Source organism: Chiroxiphia lanceolata, chromosome 6, assembly GCF_009829145.1.
Source record: "Chiroxiphia lanceolata isolate bChiLan1 chromosome 6, bChiLan1.pri, whole genome shotgun sequence".
NCBI classification, from domain to species: Eukaryota; Metazoa; Chordata; class Aves; order Passeriformes; family Pipridae; genus Chiroxiphia; species Chiroxiphia lanceolata.
In genome coordinates, this window is record NC_045642.1 from 58,786,406 (window position 1) to 58,803,254 (window position 16,849).

At 43.7% G+C, this 16,849-nt stretch overlaps 1 protein-coding gene across 1 annotated transcript in view; it reads left to right on the plus strand.

Annotated features, from left to right (window-relative positions):
* The window catches only part of KCNH5 (potassium voltage-gated channel subfamily H member 5), a 175,761-nt gene that overhangs the window by 140,618 nt on the left and 18,294 nt on the right, over positions 1 to 16,849 (plus strand). The window lies entirely within an intron of this gene.

The window sequence follows — 16,849 nt, forward strand, 5'->3', positions numbered from 1 at the left end:
AAGTTTAAGGCATTCAAAGCAAGGAAGTCAGTCCTTGGAGGACTCTGCATGACTTTGCTAGGTAGAAGAGCAGCATAAGAATTCAGAGGGAAAGCTGCAGCAGGATTAACTTCACCCCTTGGTGCCTCCCTGCCAGACGGGCACGGGGCAGCTGTCTGAGCAGAGCAAGTGCTGTGAGGGCTGTCTGTGGGTTTGCTTTCTTGCTTTTGTAGCTGTGAGCCTGACTCTTTTTTGTGTGCCTCACTCCCTTCCCTCTCCTTTTGCCACTTCATCATCTCCCTTACAATGGTCTCTTCTGGCCACTCTTCAGGTCACGCTGACTGTGGAAATAAGGGATACAGGAGCAATTGCACAACTGAATCCACTCTCTGGAGGCACAGAGGCAGCACAGTGGGTTTTTTTCTCCTTTGACAAGCACGGTGTGCTTCCTTGGTTGTGACCCTGCTCCTGGATAAGTGCAGAAGTTGCTGATAAACCTGAAATCTCTTGAATGCCTCCAGAGAAGGGCAGCAAAGCTGACGAAGGGGCTGGAAAGAGTTTCCTGTGAGGAGCAGCTGAGGACTTCGGGCTTGTCTAGTTTGGAGAAAAGGAGGCTGAGGGGTGACCTCATTTCTCTCTACAGCTGCCTGAGGAGGGGAAGTGGAGAGAGAGGTGCTGACCTCTTCTCCCTGGGATCCAGTGACAAGGTGTGTGAGGATGGTTCAAAGCTGCTCCAGGAAAGGTTTACACTGGAAATTAGGAAGCATTTCTTTACTGAGAGGATGGTCAAACAGTGGAACAGATTTCTTAGAGAGATGGTCGATGTCCCCACCCTGTCAGTGTTTAAGAGGCATTTGGATATTGGCCTAAACAACATGCTATAACTTTTGGTCAGCCCCAAAGTAGTGAGGCAGTTGAATAAGATGATGGTTGTAGATCTCTTTCTCCTGTCCTGTCCTGTCCTGTCCTCAAGGACTTAGGTATCTTGCTGAATGTTTAAATACTTGCCTAAAAAACAGAGCACTGTATATCCCAGGGTCTTTGGGTAGTATGTTTTCATGGTGCAGTCTGGATTAACACATTCTGCCTTTAGACTGCAGGCAGATGCAGAGATCAGCCAATGCACTATCATCTTTAATAGTATTTCAGAGCCACATTAATCCCACAGGGTACCAGCAGGCCACTATTCTATTCTGAATATAATCTCTGACTTAAATACCTTTCTCAGACATCCTGACCATGCTTCTGTGGGAGCAAGAGACAAATCACCAACTCTGTTAAAAGCAGGGCTGAGCCCAGTTCTGATAATCCTTTGACATTACAGAGGAAGACTTAATTTTTTTCCTGGATGTGTAACTTCCCTATCTGAATCAAAAGGACATTGTATGTTGTTTGTTTGCTATTTTTCTTGAGAAATGCAATTTAGCATACTTCCCATTTGAGGATCTTAGAACAGCATTGTACAGCTGCAGAAAAAAATAATGTGTGCTGATGTGATGCTTTCTACATGCAGGGACTCAGAGTCTGTTACAAAAGGCACTCTGCTGATTCACCCCAGTGAAAGGTCTGAACACCTCTTCTTCAGGCAGGCAGTGCAGTCTGGGTGATTTATTTGTGTGTGGAAGGATCATCAAACAGGAATGTCAGGGATGGGCAGCATCCGTAGGAAAACAAAAATGTGAACTGGCTGTGCTAGAGTGAAGATCCAGATTGATGATGATTTGCTAATGTGCTTATTGTGAATTGATACCATTTTCCTATTTAGAAATCTGTCATAATTAAAAGATTCTCCTTAGCTGACTCAGAAACCCTCTGCAGGCTGTCTGCTAATATGACTTCAGGGCAGTGTTGATTGCACAGGACATGACTGATGGTAAAAAAATAAATCAAAGGTTTACTATTTTTAATCTTGTAAATATTAAAAAATGAACATTTTGTGTTCACCTCCCCCTATCGATTAAAATTGATGCTTTTAATCTGTTCCAGCTGCAAAGGAAGAGGAAGGAATGTGCATGGTGCAATGGGAAGCAATGTTGCCAATTCGTTTTTGATTTCCAGTTAAGAAAGTTTTTACCATCAGGCAGGCAGGATTTGCACGGAAAGTGGGGAAAGAGATCTGTTGTGTTATCTCACACCCCTCCAAGCAATTAGCCCAGAGCAATGCCTTTCTTCTTGCTGAGCCCAATTACTGTGTAGTTCTTCAACTTTTTCAATGCGATAGCTGCAAAAAAAAGGGGGAAATGTTAAAAAACTGAAATGTTTAATTCCATCATTGCTTCCTGGAGCTGAACATCAGACATTTTAGTAACACAGCACAACATGACTTGCAGATATAAAAATGAGTTTCTATTAAACCTTAGTTCTGCAAGACTGGGAATGCCAGTTGCAATGCACCCAAAACTGTGTCTGGGGAAAGAGAACTTCTGCCTGTTCCTTGGGATCATATCAGTGGATTCCCATAGGCTTCACAGGGTGCAGGCAGAGCTTTAGCATTCATCCAAGTGGGAGTTTCCTGGCTCTGCCCAAAATGGGATCCATTTTGACCCACCCACTAATGATCAGTAAGAACTTCAGAGCAATTCTGCTGTGGAAATACCACAGATTTTATTTATTCTTCCCTTACCCTCTCTGAGCAGGTTTTTGCCTTGACTTGCACAGAAAGGCTCCTCAAATAAATAAATTAATAGCTTCTCATATGCTAACTCTCTGCATAAGGCCTTTCTTTTCTGTGCAAGTATAAATCCTTTAGTCTGTTATTTTTCAGTACACACTTCACAGATGCAATAATATCCAAATGTGCTGGTTCAGCATGTGATAATCATTACAGCCCTGCAAATCCTAGATTTACCTTACTTTGAGTGGTATTTTGGGTCTGCTTGCTACAGTGCATGTAGGAAAGGATTAAATTGTAAACAAAGTGCAAGAGAAACTGTGTGGGGAAGTTTGCATAAATCCCACTAGTTTTAGTTAAAAATAAAACCGAGCCTGTCACTTCCAACTTAATGATAGCTGATTGACTGTGCTTTTTTTAATTGTCTGCCAGTGGCAGTGGTTACCAGCTGCCTTGGTTTAGGTCCCATGCAAAGAAAGTCTGGAGGAGCAATTTTGAGATCTGATTAAATATATGCCAGAAGTGGGCATAGCTGTCAGGAGGGACAGGGAAATTCTGGGAAGCACCTGAAATGAGCTGAGTTCCCTGTTATTGCACTTTTGAGCAACTTGCTGACAGGCAAAAATACTCCATGTGTTTAGGAAGGAGTATATATTATTAATTCATGTTTTTCCACGTATTTTTACTTCTTAGTTTTCACAGCCCTTACCCTTAATTTGTGTCCCTTCCTAAAGATAACAAAACCACAATATGGTTTTCAGATGTAAGTTAGTGTTAAAAAAAGGAGCTTAGTGTGAGCATTTATAAAAGCCTCTGATTCTCTTAACTCCGATAATTAAACTATCAGTGATTTTTTAAACTTTGGGACCTCCCCTCTGACTTTTAGGTCAATTTCGGGTTTTTTATTAGTACTCCACAAAGGTGTCTCAGCTGCCAAAAAGTTTCTGTATAATGTTTCCTATCTAAGTATTTCCATCAGTCGCTGTACCTCCAGAGCAGGGGGACTTAAGCTCTCCGTGCTCTGTAAGTACATATCCCTTTGGAAGCAGTCCATTTTCTTCTGGTTTTTATTATGAACAACACTGCTGTTACCACAGGAACAGCTCTGGCTTTTTCTGAGAGCCTAAAACACTTTGCACTCCCTTAAAAATGTGAAAATGGGGACTTGAGCAACCAAGAGATGACAGCAGGAGAGAGCAGCCATTCCAAATCAGGATGTATCTAACCAGTCAGATGAAACGTAGCATTTTTATTGTGATTAACTTTGCTTTTCCAGTCGTGCCCATCGCTTCCCCCTCAGTGCACAGACTTAGTTTTCCTTTGCCGTGTCCCTGACCTTATCAGAGCATTCCTGCATCTCAGCAATTAATTTCTGCTGAGATCTAACCTCACTGTTTTCAATCATTCTGCCTTGCTTGACTCAACTCCATTGTAGTGAATTTCCATCTCCATCGTGTGTCTAAGGCAAATCCATTTTTAAATGTAACAGCTTTGTTGGTCAGAGCAGTTCAATTATGAATGACCATCCTGCTCCCAGGCTGTATTAGCCCTCCTGCCAAAGAAGGCCACAGTAGAAATGTAAATGGATGAACTGAATCATGCATGTTTTTCATGTGTTATTAATTGTCCCTGTTCCCATTTATTAAAGGACTCAGACAACAACCTCAAGATGTTCTACAAAAGTACATGAATAGTAATTTACAAGCTCAGTGCAGCCATGCATTAATATACCAAACAAATGCCTGACTGAGCTGCATGAACCACCAGCCATAACTTTAAGCATTTTTCAGAAATTTTGAATGAAGGCACTGTTTGCCTTGTGACCCACTGGGGACGTGTCTCAGGAAGAGCTTCCTCCTGGACCAGTCAGGCTCAAATTCAGTGCAACATGTCAGATAGCTGCTAACAGGGTAGGTAAGGAATCTGCTGGTACAGAGACTGAATTTGCAAAATCCCCAACAGCCTCCTTTAGCCTTGCTAGTCTTTTTGGGGGCAGATGCTCTTACTCCATGGATCAGCCCTGCCCCATGAGTGGACTATAAAATTATAGAATTACAAAATGTTTTGGGTCAGTTTGACTTTAAAGATCATTCCAACACCCCTGCCATGGGCAGGGACATCTTCCAATAGGCCAGGTTACTCAGAGCCCCGTGTAGTGAGGCCTTGAACACTTCCAGGAATGGGGCATCCGCAGCTTCTCTGGGCAACTTGTTCCAGTGCCACACCACCCCCACAGGAAAGAATTTCTTCTTTATATCTAATTTAAATCTACTGTCTTTCATTTTGAAGCCATTTCCCCTTGTTCTGTCACTCCATGCCCTTGGCAGAATTCCCTCTCCAGTTCTCTTGCACTGAAAGAAGCTCCAAGGTCTACCTGGAGCCTTCTGTTCTCCAGGCTGAACAAGCCCAACTTTCTCCACCTGTCTTCATAGGTGAGGTGCTCCAGCCCCGTGAGCATCTTCATGGCCCCAGTATCTGACACAGTAGCACATCTGTAGGCATTCCCTGGCAAACCCCACTGAGAAGAGTCAGCCTCCTAGGAGCGCCTGGAAAAGGCCTTCCTGGGAGAAGGGGACTGAAGAACTGCTGTCGTGTGGAAGGCTTAGGATTAGCTGGATTTTTCAGGCAGCAGGGAAAAAAATCAAACGAGAGAAAACCACAGAGATGATTTAGCCAAAGTCTCTGAGTTCAGAAGGACCTCTGGGAGACAGATACAGCATCAAAGATGGAAAGTAACAGAGCTAGAGGTAGAGATCTGTACTTTCGTCTGGTGTCTTTCTGCATCCTTGCAGCAACATTTATCCTATACCAGCTGGTGTTTTGTTAATTGTGTGTGCACAGGGAGTGCATTCAAACAGTGTATAAATAGGGTGCAGCATGGTCACAAATGGGGAGATACAGAATCATCAGTGTTATTGATTGCAAAGACCTGGTTTTTATGCAGGTACAGGGTTTTCTTACTAGCCCCAGACAGGAAGAGGGGATTGACTCCAGTTTTACATGAGGACGTCATTTCTGATCACTTTTAAAGCCAGATTTGCCAGAGTATACAATACTGAGGATTACAAACTAATTTGCTTTGGTCTGGAGCAATGAGATAAGCTAAGGCTGCAAAAACAGCAGGCTCAGCCCCTAAGGAGCATCCTGTGTCAGTGCCTAAATACATGGATAGGAACATAATGCTGATGAGTTTTACAAAGACCCACATCTAGAAAAGAGGTGATGTTTGTGATACAGATAATAGGGAAGATCATCAAGAAGCACGTGATAAAAATGGAAGGAACTTTCCCCAAGAATAGATTGGATGTGTAGGCCCAGCAGAATGATACCCACAACTAGGATATAGTCAGGTTGTTAAAATCCTTCCCAGCAGAGCCTTAGCATATTGCCATGAAAGCCCAGGGATTGATTTAATGCAGTCAGCGTGTAAGTGGGAAGGAAATGTCTCTTCACCAGACCATCTGTTTATGCCATTCCTATAACCCCACTCGTGAACTCTTTTGTGCTGTCTCTTCCTCTTGTGGATACCCTTCAGAAATAAGTACAATGCTCTGCAGAGTCATCACTTCCTGAGTTCCTCAGTCACATCTTCTCGAGGTTGGAAAAAAAACATCCAACGGTCCCTTTGGGGAGAGGGAGAGCACTTCATCCCCCCGGGGTGTTTGTCATGTGGGCAGCCCAGTGGTTCTGTCCGCAGGCGGCTCTGGTGCAACTGTCATTAGCAACTTCATTTCTGCTCAAGTGACCTTCAGGGAACAGCACGCTGGAGTTTCACGGGGCTGATGCAGTATTTCCATGCTGTTGTAGAAAGCTCACTAGCTGGTGGATAGCCCTCCTGCAGGTTTTTCTGGCTGTGGGTGATTTCCCTTGACTTTCTGCCCCAGAAAGGAAAAGATCTTCACTGGTGTAGGTTCAGGTATGAGGAGACATTAGCAACATCACTGAAATGGGGTCTTTGCTGTCTAAAAATTGATTTGATTATGCCGTAAATAGAAGGCCCCTGCTCTGCTGACAATTACAGATGCCTCTGAAAAACTGTGATTCCTTCAGTCTCTTGAGCTAAAGCACCCTTAGTGGCAACTCTACACCAAGCTCCCTTTGGCTAAAGGGAGATGTTTTAGGTGAAAGTAGCACATCCTCTTGATGGTATATTTCATTTTGACTGGATACTCTTCAGTGTTTGCATGCTTATATCTTGGGTCTTTTTTTCTCCTCAAGGGGCTCCTCCCCGTTGAAGCATTGGCTGTGACCATATTAAAGGCAATTACAGTGTGTTCCAACAGCCAGCACTCCTTACTCACTCACTGCCAACTGAGAGCTCCCAACTGGGAAAAGCTTAGCTCTTGCTGGGTGAGATGTCTCACTTGAAGAATCCCGGGGATACTCATCAAGATTATTTCACAGAGTTTTCTCTAGTTAAATGGAGTAGATATTAAAAGTTTAAATAACCTTTTGGTCTTCTTTTCCTGTTAAATTTGGATTTCCCAGTGGTTTAACTGACTTATTTCACATCTATTACACAGTGGGCTGACCCTGTCTTTCCAGAGGTGTTAATTTTTTCCAAGGCTTGATTTCAAATTAAAAGAATTGTCGGGTCACCCTGCCAGTGGATTTTGTGCTGTTTCTCTGAGTTGAGAAGCAGAGATGTGAATTGCTGAACTGCCCCAACTCTTTCTCCCTCACAGCATCCCTGTGGCATTGTTTGCACGGCATCCCATGGGGAAGGTAGGCACAGGGATATGTTCAGTGGTCATTTGAGCTTGAGTTTCATCCAAAAGATCTGTAGATGGGGACTGAGCACTGGCAGCACTGTCTTGGCTTTGGTCCAGACAGATCCAGTCTTCTCTGATACAGCAGTAGGCTGTATTTATGAGTCAAGAAGGAAAAGAAATAACTCCAGGGTAATTCTGGCATGGCTACCTGGCTGAACACAGAACAGTGGTGCAGGGTGAGCTTTGGGCTTGGAAACAGCAGAGGCAGAGCAGTTCTGAATGCAGCCTAATTAGAGAATCACAGAATGGATCAGGTTGGAAGGCATCACAGTGGGTCATCTGGTCCAACATCCCTGCTCGAGCAGCATCCCCCCAGAACACATTGCATGGGATCCTGTCCAGATGGTTCTGGAATATCTCCAGTGAGGGAAACTCCACATCCTCTCTGGACAATATGTTCCAGTGCAGTCACCCATATAGTAAAGAAGTTCTTCCTTGTAATCAGGTGGAACTCCCTGTACATCATTTCTGCCCATTGCCTCTTGTCCTATTGCTTGGCAGCACTGAGAAGAGCCTAGTCTATCCTCTTGGACCTCTTGCATCCTGCCTTTCTGCAGGGAGACACTGCTGTGCTACAACAGGAGTCCTGGTGCCCTTCCCTGTGGTGTGGCATAGGCAGGCCCTCACTTTCTGCCCCATGAACATTTAAAAAATCAGGTCCTTGACTAGGATCTAGAAGCAAATAGAGAACAAGCAAATAACTGCCCAGCCCCCAGTCTAAATCTACTCCACTCAGGAATACTGCCATGTTTTTGAATTAGCCTGAATCTGGAATCAGTGACTCTCCCCACTAAATTACTGTCTGTTATTAAACCTGGTTCAGGTGAGAAATGTCTGGCAGTGACTGCACAGCATGTTTTGCCTCTCTGTTTTGTAACATGGGTACAACAAAGTGATACCTTGGCTCTTCGAGGTACGGAGGCTGCCCATCATCCCTTTCATTTGGGTCTTTTGCTCGTATATTCTGCCCTTTAAAACTATTTCTTCGTTTCTGACTCATCACTTCCAAACAAAACTGGTGGTATTCTACGTCACGTGACAATGGAAGTGCATTGTTTTAATTGAAGCCCCTGTTATAAAACGTTTTCAATAAATTAACGAAACCTTGAAAGTGATGAAGTGAACAGAGAAGCTGATAGCACATTCCATATAAACCCAAACTTTCTGAAAGCCAGGTAGAATGTTCTCAATGTCAGAAGCAAGGCTGATAGCAAGGGGTGTTATCTTTCGTTGGGCCAGTGAATATAGCTGAAAAAAAATCAACAAGCTTTCAGTTGCAAAACATTTTTTCAGGTCTGAAGACTTCAGATTAAATTTCAGACACTTTATATTCTGGTACAGTAATATTTAAGTTAAAAAAGAAAGCCATAATGAATCCAATTAATTTCAATTTCCACTTAAAGCAGAGAGGAGAGAGTAGTACATTTGGGGAACAATTTGCAATTCTTTTGCGATATATTACTTTGTAAATGGAGAGACTCTCTTAGGCTTTTATTGAGACCATTTAGTCTTCAGGCGGAAACACATAAGAGGCAAAACCACTGAGAACAAAATATGAATTCTGCACATCCTCTGTGCAAGTGTTCTGTGTGGCTTTGTGCTGGGGATATGCAGGAACACTGTGTCTGTCACAAGCAGGGCTGGCCAGAAGCCAAACCTGAAGATTTTTGTCATTTTTCATTGGAATAAAAGCAAGACCTTCTGAAAATTGTCACTAAATATACAGAGATAGTGCTGCCCCCCCTTTCCACCCCTCTTAGAACACAAACCTGAACAGCAGTAAAGTTGTTCTGCTCTGGATTTGATTTCAGCAATTAACTGCAATTACAGCTGAGCCCTTCCAGTTATTTCAAATCCAGAACTCTATGTACCAGAAAGGACAATAGTGGAAAGAAAGTTAATTATTATATTAATAAATTTCTTTTCTTCTAATAAATATATTTATATGTTTAATCTTTTTGCAGTATGGATTTTCCTACTGCAGGGGCTCTGGGCTGGAAACCTTGGTTCCATCCCCCTCCCTCATCCACTAAGCAGCTCAGTGACCCTGGGCAAGCACTGTATGACCTCTCTGTGCCCTGGTGTTGACAACTGGCACAAGTGGCAGCTACGTAAATCCAACTTCCTCCAATACTGGAGAGTGGTGTATCAGTGCTGCATATTATTATTGATGATTGATTTTCTGCTCCAAGTTAAATCAGGCTGAAGAGCAGCCTGTAAAGTCTTTTGGCACTTTTCACCATCCCAGAGAGCACTATTTCTGCAGCCTGCCCCAAGCTCAAACCACCCTGCTGTCATCTGGAGGCTTTGAACTGTCTTTCCCTATCCATGCTCAGAAGCACATCCCTCGTAGGAGATCCTGAGCAAAGTGAAGGCTGTTTTCTTTGTGGAGTTCCTTTTTTTTAATCATCTATAGTAAAATGCAGAGACAGTAACTCATCTGCAAAGCCTGGATCAATTGACAGTGCTGCTGACTGACATTTCATTAGGCCAGTGCCAACAGCAGATATTGATTCAATGGCTGATACAAGTTTGCAAGGACCCAGCCTGCCTGATCTAGTTGGAAACTGTCCCGTTGGAGGGGCACTGTCTCACAGGGAGCCCAGCACCCTGCAGCTGGGCTAGGAGGCAATGGGAAGCTCGCTTCAGCTCTTGAGCCCTGGGGTACATGATGCACTGGCAGGACTGGTGGTGGCAACGTGGTCTTAGTGCACCATGTAGTGATAGATGTCACCAGGTGTTTACACCAGTGTGGTTGTCTGAAAGTCATGGAATGTTCTTGTTTTAGTGGGTGGAGGCTGTATTTGCTGGAATTCTCCTCCACATCCAGTGAAAGATCTTGTGTCTCTTGAGCTTGGGTTTTTAGCCTTCTGCAGGGCTCCCCTTTCCCAGGGGCTGGAGAGTCTCTGTAGGCACCTCAGCTCCCCTTCTTGCAGGATTTCTGTGCTATACAGAGAAAAGAAATGTCTGCAAGACAGAAGAAAAGAAAGTCCAGAAAGAGAAGTCTGTTCATCTCTCTGCCTCAGTGCAAGGCAAAGAAGTAGGAGAAATATCTCCCCTGCCCTTTGCTCTCTGCAATAATTGCGTCTGGAAGGAAGAAAAGAGAAAGGGGAAGGAGGCATGAATATGTGATACTCTCCATCTAGAGCTACAAGAAGTAGCTTACCTTCATCTACAAGTAGTTTGCTCACCCACCAAATAACTAACCCAGTTTAGACTTGTTTACATGGGAGAGCTATTACGGAGTGAAGGAAGGTGTGAGTTTAAATCCCAAAGTGAATAAACATAACCAGTGAGAGAGAACAGAGGTCCCCATGAGATGCTACTTAGTAATACTGCAACAGCCATCCCCAAGTTACTCTCTGCTCATTTTCCCCACCTCTGTGTTATATACAGAAAACAAATTAGACTCTTAGTCAACACATTTTTTCACCTCCCCGCTCCAATTTAGTCTTTTTATTGAGTTTAGTGTAGGCTTTAGGGTCCTGAGAAGGAATTAGGGGGCTAAAGCTGGATTTTATTGCTCCCAGTTGTGACAGGAGCCCCATAGAAAGTACTGTATCTTTGGATCATAGTCACAGTTCACTCTCTTCTGAGGCCGCACTCCACTCTGAAAGGGACTGACTCTAAACAAGGCCGAGCAGCAACAGACCCTGTTGAAAACCACCATAAATTCCTAAATAAAATAGCCTTTATAGTTTATTGATTTAAGTAATTTTGTGTGTGGAAGGTGCATTTTTCTCACTTGGATAGTATTGGAGAAATAATTCTGAATCTGGCTGTTCTGCAACATGCTAAAGCATCTGCTGTTTGGTTAAAGCAAAGAAAACAGAAAATAGCGAGGGAAAGAAGTGATAGGTTCCAATTCCAGAGTCTCATTTCAAAACCATGTCAAAGCTCCCCACTTCCAAAGGTGCATAGTGCCCTTCTTCAGCATCCCTTTCCAAGCAAAAAAAAGAGAGCCCAGCAGACATCAGATACAACAGCTAATGCTGCGACCACAGAAGATCCGTGTGTTGTTTTCCCTGGGTTATAAAGAGAAGGAGGCATCTCTAAGCACCAAATGTATGGGCAGGAGTTGCTCAGGTCTGGGTGATTGGAAGAGCTCGTGATTCAGGAGACTCAGCTGCTCTCAGATAATGCTCTTATGGTTGGTATAAATCTGTGTGATTGTGCAAAGAGAGGAAGAGACTTTGGCATTTCTTTTGGAAATCTCACTCCTTAGCTCAGCACATACTTTGTTAAATGTGTAGTCACACCATTTGAAGAATTCATGTCCATCACTCAAACTGAGTGATCTGACTGATCCTTCCCTGCAAAGTAGGTGTCAGTGATACCCTTAATCAAGGCCTGATGTCTCAGGGGATGAGAGCAGGACTTCGTGTAGCGTTGTACATCCATTATGGACTGCACTAAATGTCTTAGGGCAGCAGTGCCTTGGGCCCTTATTCTTGAATTGAAACCCTGAGAACACCTATGTGTATTTTTTTAATGAACTACCTCAGTCTTGACAACAGGCCAAAACAGAGATCTCTCTCTTCTATCAGCCTCGTCTCTTGGTTGTGAATAATTGGCAATGATACAGGGATTTCCAGTTAATTGGAGAAATGAGAGCAGTGTTATTATCCTCTCTTACACTGGGAGAGATGGAGACACAGAGAGATGGTGTGATTTGTATAGGACTTCCCACTTGGCCAAAGGTCAAGCCAGCAGGATAATCCATCCCCTTGAATCCCAGCCTGGTGCTCTGTGTGTTTGGCCATGATGCTCCAGGGATGTGACAAATGAGACTTGGATCTCTGCCTGCTTCTCCTCTCTTTCTTCTTTAATCTGGGCATGTTTTACATGAAAACACTATGATTTCAGATCCGTACCAAGTACGAAGTGGATGGGTCAAACTCTGAACTGCTTTCTCCTTAGTATTCATGGCTGTTCTCGGATGCAGATCAGCCTAATTGGCTGCCAGCGTGCACAGATGTCTCTCTGCAAGAGTACTCAGGTGCTGTGTGAATTGATTGCAAACATGAAATGGTACCAGATTGCAATTTGACCTAGAGTAACCAATTTCTAAACCGCAGGGCAAGCAGTAGCGAGGTGATGGAATTTCTGGGCTCTGGAAGTCAGTTATTGGCTGTTGTTGGGTTCTTCTGAAGGGTCTCTCTCTCTTTACTCGTCCTGATTTTCCTTTGGATGAGCAACCTGGGGGACAAAGATCTTTATGAAGCAATGATGAAAGGACTAACCCCTTCCTTGCACATAAAATATCATTCAATTTCCCTTAAAAGGGCTTTATCAACATCATGGAAATAATTCTCATTTCCTTGAAGCAACACGACTTTGTTACTTGAATTGGCAATCTTCACATCTTTTACAAGTTGCTTAGGAAGAATCTGTGTGAAAACAGCTTCTCCAAAGCAAAATTAAATGTGCTTGGTACCAAGCTTTTGCTTTAGCATGCTACCGTGTCTGTGAAGTCAGGATCAATGGAAATTTGCAGAAAGGCTATTATTTACTGTTTCTTTTCAAGCAGCCAGCAGACTAACCTACGGAAATCTTCTTTTCCTCCAAAATCCAGCATGAAAGACTGTTTAGTGAAACATCCCTATCCTGGAGATTAACTAATTGCTCAGCAGTCAGTCATTTTCAGTGCACAGCCAAGGACAGCGATTCCTTTCTCACACACAGATGGAGCAACGGTTTAACACAAAACAGTTCCTGGGACAGGAGGATTAGGGAGAATTTACTGGAGAGCAATTAAAGGAGTTGTTAGAGCAGTTTGTTTTTGAGGCTGAATTTCACATCAAAGCAAAGCTATCTGAGGAGCATACAGAGCAGAAGAACAATAAAGCCATCATTTGAGGCCATCTATGCTGAATCCTTGGAGTGCAGATTAATGAAGTGAGCTAAGCATATATGGAGATTTACAGAACTAAATTAGGTGAAGCAGCCTAAATGCTGAGGTTGGAAATAGGTGCCCTGGCTTCAGTCTCTGTTGGCTCTCACTTTTCATGACTTCAGCTCCCTTCCACTTCTACCAGGTTTCTTTTTGCTGTCGTACTCTGTAGAGGGTTTCTGACCATGCTTCTCAGCTGCAGAGACTCCTGCCAGTGCAGGACACCACGGTGAGAGGCTGCTCTCATGCATGAGCCATACTGAAAAGCTGTTAATAGAAGTTTGGTCACAGCCAGTGCTTCTTGCTGGCCCTTTGCTGGTATTTTCTGGTCTTACTGGCTTGTTCTTCCCATCCTAGCTGTCTGCTCCTACCTCCTTTCCCTGCCCTGACCTGGGTGGAGGCATTGCTCCAAACTGTCCCTTGGAGTTAAGAGCTGGAATTGCATCTTGTGTGGAATGCTGCCATTACCCTCTCTGTTTTGGAAGGACAGTAAACCTACAAAATGGGTTTTCAAGGCAGGGAACCAATCCAGGCACAAGGAGTTCATGCACAATGCATGGCAGCATCTTCTTGCATCCATCTCAAAGGAAGGTTTGCATTAACAGTGGTTGTTCAGGTCTCTTGCTCTGTGTGAGTGTCACAGGCTGGACTTTCAGACGTAGGACAAATGCAGATGGACTATGGATATTCCATCAGGCTGAACTGCAAACCCCAGGTCCCAAGGGCTCCAGTTCCTTCCTAGCTGCAAACAGAAAGGCTGGTGTAGCATAATTTCCTGTTCATTCATTTCTGTCTAGTCTTTCGTAGTTTAACTTTTCTAAATCACATTTTAATTCATGTAAATAAAAAGGAAGATTTGTTAACATAGTGGAAGTTTTAGAAAAAATCAAAAATCTGAGAAATAAGATTTAAAAACATTTTTACATCAAGTATTAATAGTGATTTATATTCTCTGGGACCTGCCTAAATTTTAAAAACACTTTGGGTTTGCATCAAGCCTGTTTACCAAGGGTTACTCATGAGAAATTGGGCTTGACTGGCCTAGTTTTCAGAATATCAAAAAAGAGGGTCCCAGATATGCCTTGTTTTGACAACTGAAGGCTCCTAGAGGGAAGGGGACTAGTTCTCAAGGACTGAAGCATCCTAGACTCACCTAGTGGTGGGAGTGATCTGAGCAGCATCTATCGTGGATGAGATTTGCAATGCAAAAGGGTGGTTGTACAGGAACAGACACAGACATCTCAGATGATCTGGAAGGTTTTCCTGGGAAGTGTGGTGAGAACAAGGGGAGGGGGTGGCTTTCACTTCACTGCTGGTGGTTCATTTGATTGTTTATGCAGGTAAAATATCTGTTTTTTTCACAACCTTTCACTGGGAGCCACCATTCTGGCATGGTCTCCCAGGCAGTCGTGGCTTGTCCTCCCTCTGCAGCTTTTAAAATAATAATGTTTGTCTGGAAGGACTGGCTGGTCTCTGAGGCTGCATCCCAGCTGGGAATTGGCAATACCCCAGCATGCTGGGGGGGGCAAAAATAGCATCAGATGAAGGGTATATCACACACATACATATACAGAGAAAAGCTTTGCAGAGGCTTTTTACACAGTCCTGCACCAAACCCTGACATTTGCAGTGCCAGAGGTAGGGATTTGAATCCTTCATACTCACCATCCGTGGAGGATGTCTGCATACAGGTGACAGGCACAGAGCTCCCTGTGTAGACACAGGAGACAAACGGGCATCTCAGGGTACAGCTTGTCTGACCTGGTTTAACATCTAGCTGCAGGTGAAATGACTCACAACTTCCAAGTGCTTTTTTATTCTTCCTCCACTGTGCAGGGCTCCTGAGGGTGAGTTCAGATGCAGACACAGGCTTTGTAGGGGAGCCCTGTTGTGAGGGTCTGTGCTCTGGAATTGGGTGTATTTTGTGGTTTGTTCTCAGGAGCAGGAAAATTAGCACACTCGTCTGAGCACTACACGTGTTGGGGTATCGTGTGTCTAAATCCTGGGTCTGACGCAAACCCACTTCCCACAGGAGCATGACAAAAATATAAATTACTTTTCTGCGATGCAACTCCCAAGATGTAAAAAATTAATAGTATTTTTGCAAGTGGCTTTACAAAAATTTATGTTGTGTAGCCTCGTAGCATTATTTCTGAAGAAAATGAGATGTATGTGATTGCAGTATTGGATATTGGTTATACCATTCAAAACTTTAAAATCCATTTGCCAGCTTCAGCTAAGCTTGTGTGAAGGACTTGTCTTGAATCGTTTCAGGCCAAGGAGGCAACGGAAGGCAGCTCTCCTATTTCCGAAAAAAAAAACCTATATAAAAGAGTGCCCAAACCAACACATCTTATGAGGACACTGACCTTTTTTTATGGAATAAAACATTCCTGGAGGAGTTGGACCAGTCCAAATACTTCTGGTGGGATCTGAAAGCTGATGAAGCAGCTGCTTGGTGGTCTCAGCCAACCTCCAAGCAAACTAGGAGCTGCCAGCTCTGCAGTGTGGTCCAAGGAAGGGTACATTTCCTAAGATGCTTCCTCCATCACTGGAGTCTGGCCTGTGAAAGTTCCAACTCGCTTTGTCTGCTTGTCCCACTTGCTCCACCTGCAGTGTTTTTCCAGTACAGCTGTGGATCTGTGCTGTCAGATGGGTCACTGGTATTCTCCAGGTTACAAAGAGCCCTGTATTTTCTTCAAATTTGTTAACCTGGTTCAGACTTGATCTTGGTTCCAACCTTAATGATTCTGTGATTCTATTTCATCATCTCAGATGCCTTCTCAGATGTTTCTGTATTAACTAGGAACAAAAATACAGGGATCTGGACAACACATTGGGTTGTGAGTAACCAATGCAAGGGAGATGGGCTTCTATAAGACAGTAATATAGACAAGATAGTTATCTCTGGAACAAACTTTTGAGAGGTGACCAGCATCAACATCACCTGGCCTGTGCTTTAATGAATGTGACCTGTGGGTCACTGAATGGATGTAGCTGTGAGGCCTGAAGTGCTGTGTTTCCTTTCTATTACAGTTTTGGCACTGCAGAAATGGTCTGAGTCAAACCCATTCTCCCAGGACAGGGTCGCCCCTTGCTGCAGGACTCCAGCATCCTTGCCCATCAGCCACATTTGTAGGATGCCACAGCTTGGGCACTCAGGGTATATTAGTCACTGTGGAAATCTTTGTATTGATGGATTGTGTGGGCTTTTCCTCTCTCTCAGTCCATGCACACCTGCTGCCTCCATCACCATGACAACTGGTACCCTTTTGCTACATCCCTCTCCGTTTATCTGGATTTCGTGTTGAGGAACAGGCACATATTGAATGCCACTAACACAGCATGGATGTTCAGGGACAGAAAGGATGATCTCTGGTCAAATACTTCCTACTTTTTAGAAACTTACTGTAATTCTTCAAGACTTTTACCAGTTCTTTAATCCATTCACGTACCTTCATTGGAGTCACTTATTAAGAGATCTTTGTGTATGGAGCAAGGTCAAGGAGGAATGATTTTTGCCATGCTGGTACAAAAAAAGACAGCAGACAAGGGATGAATTTCAAAGTATCTGGAATGGCCACAGCTTTACTG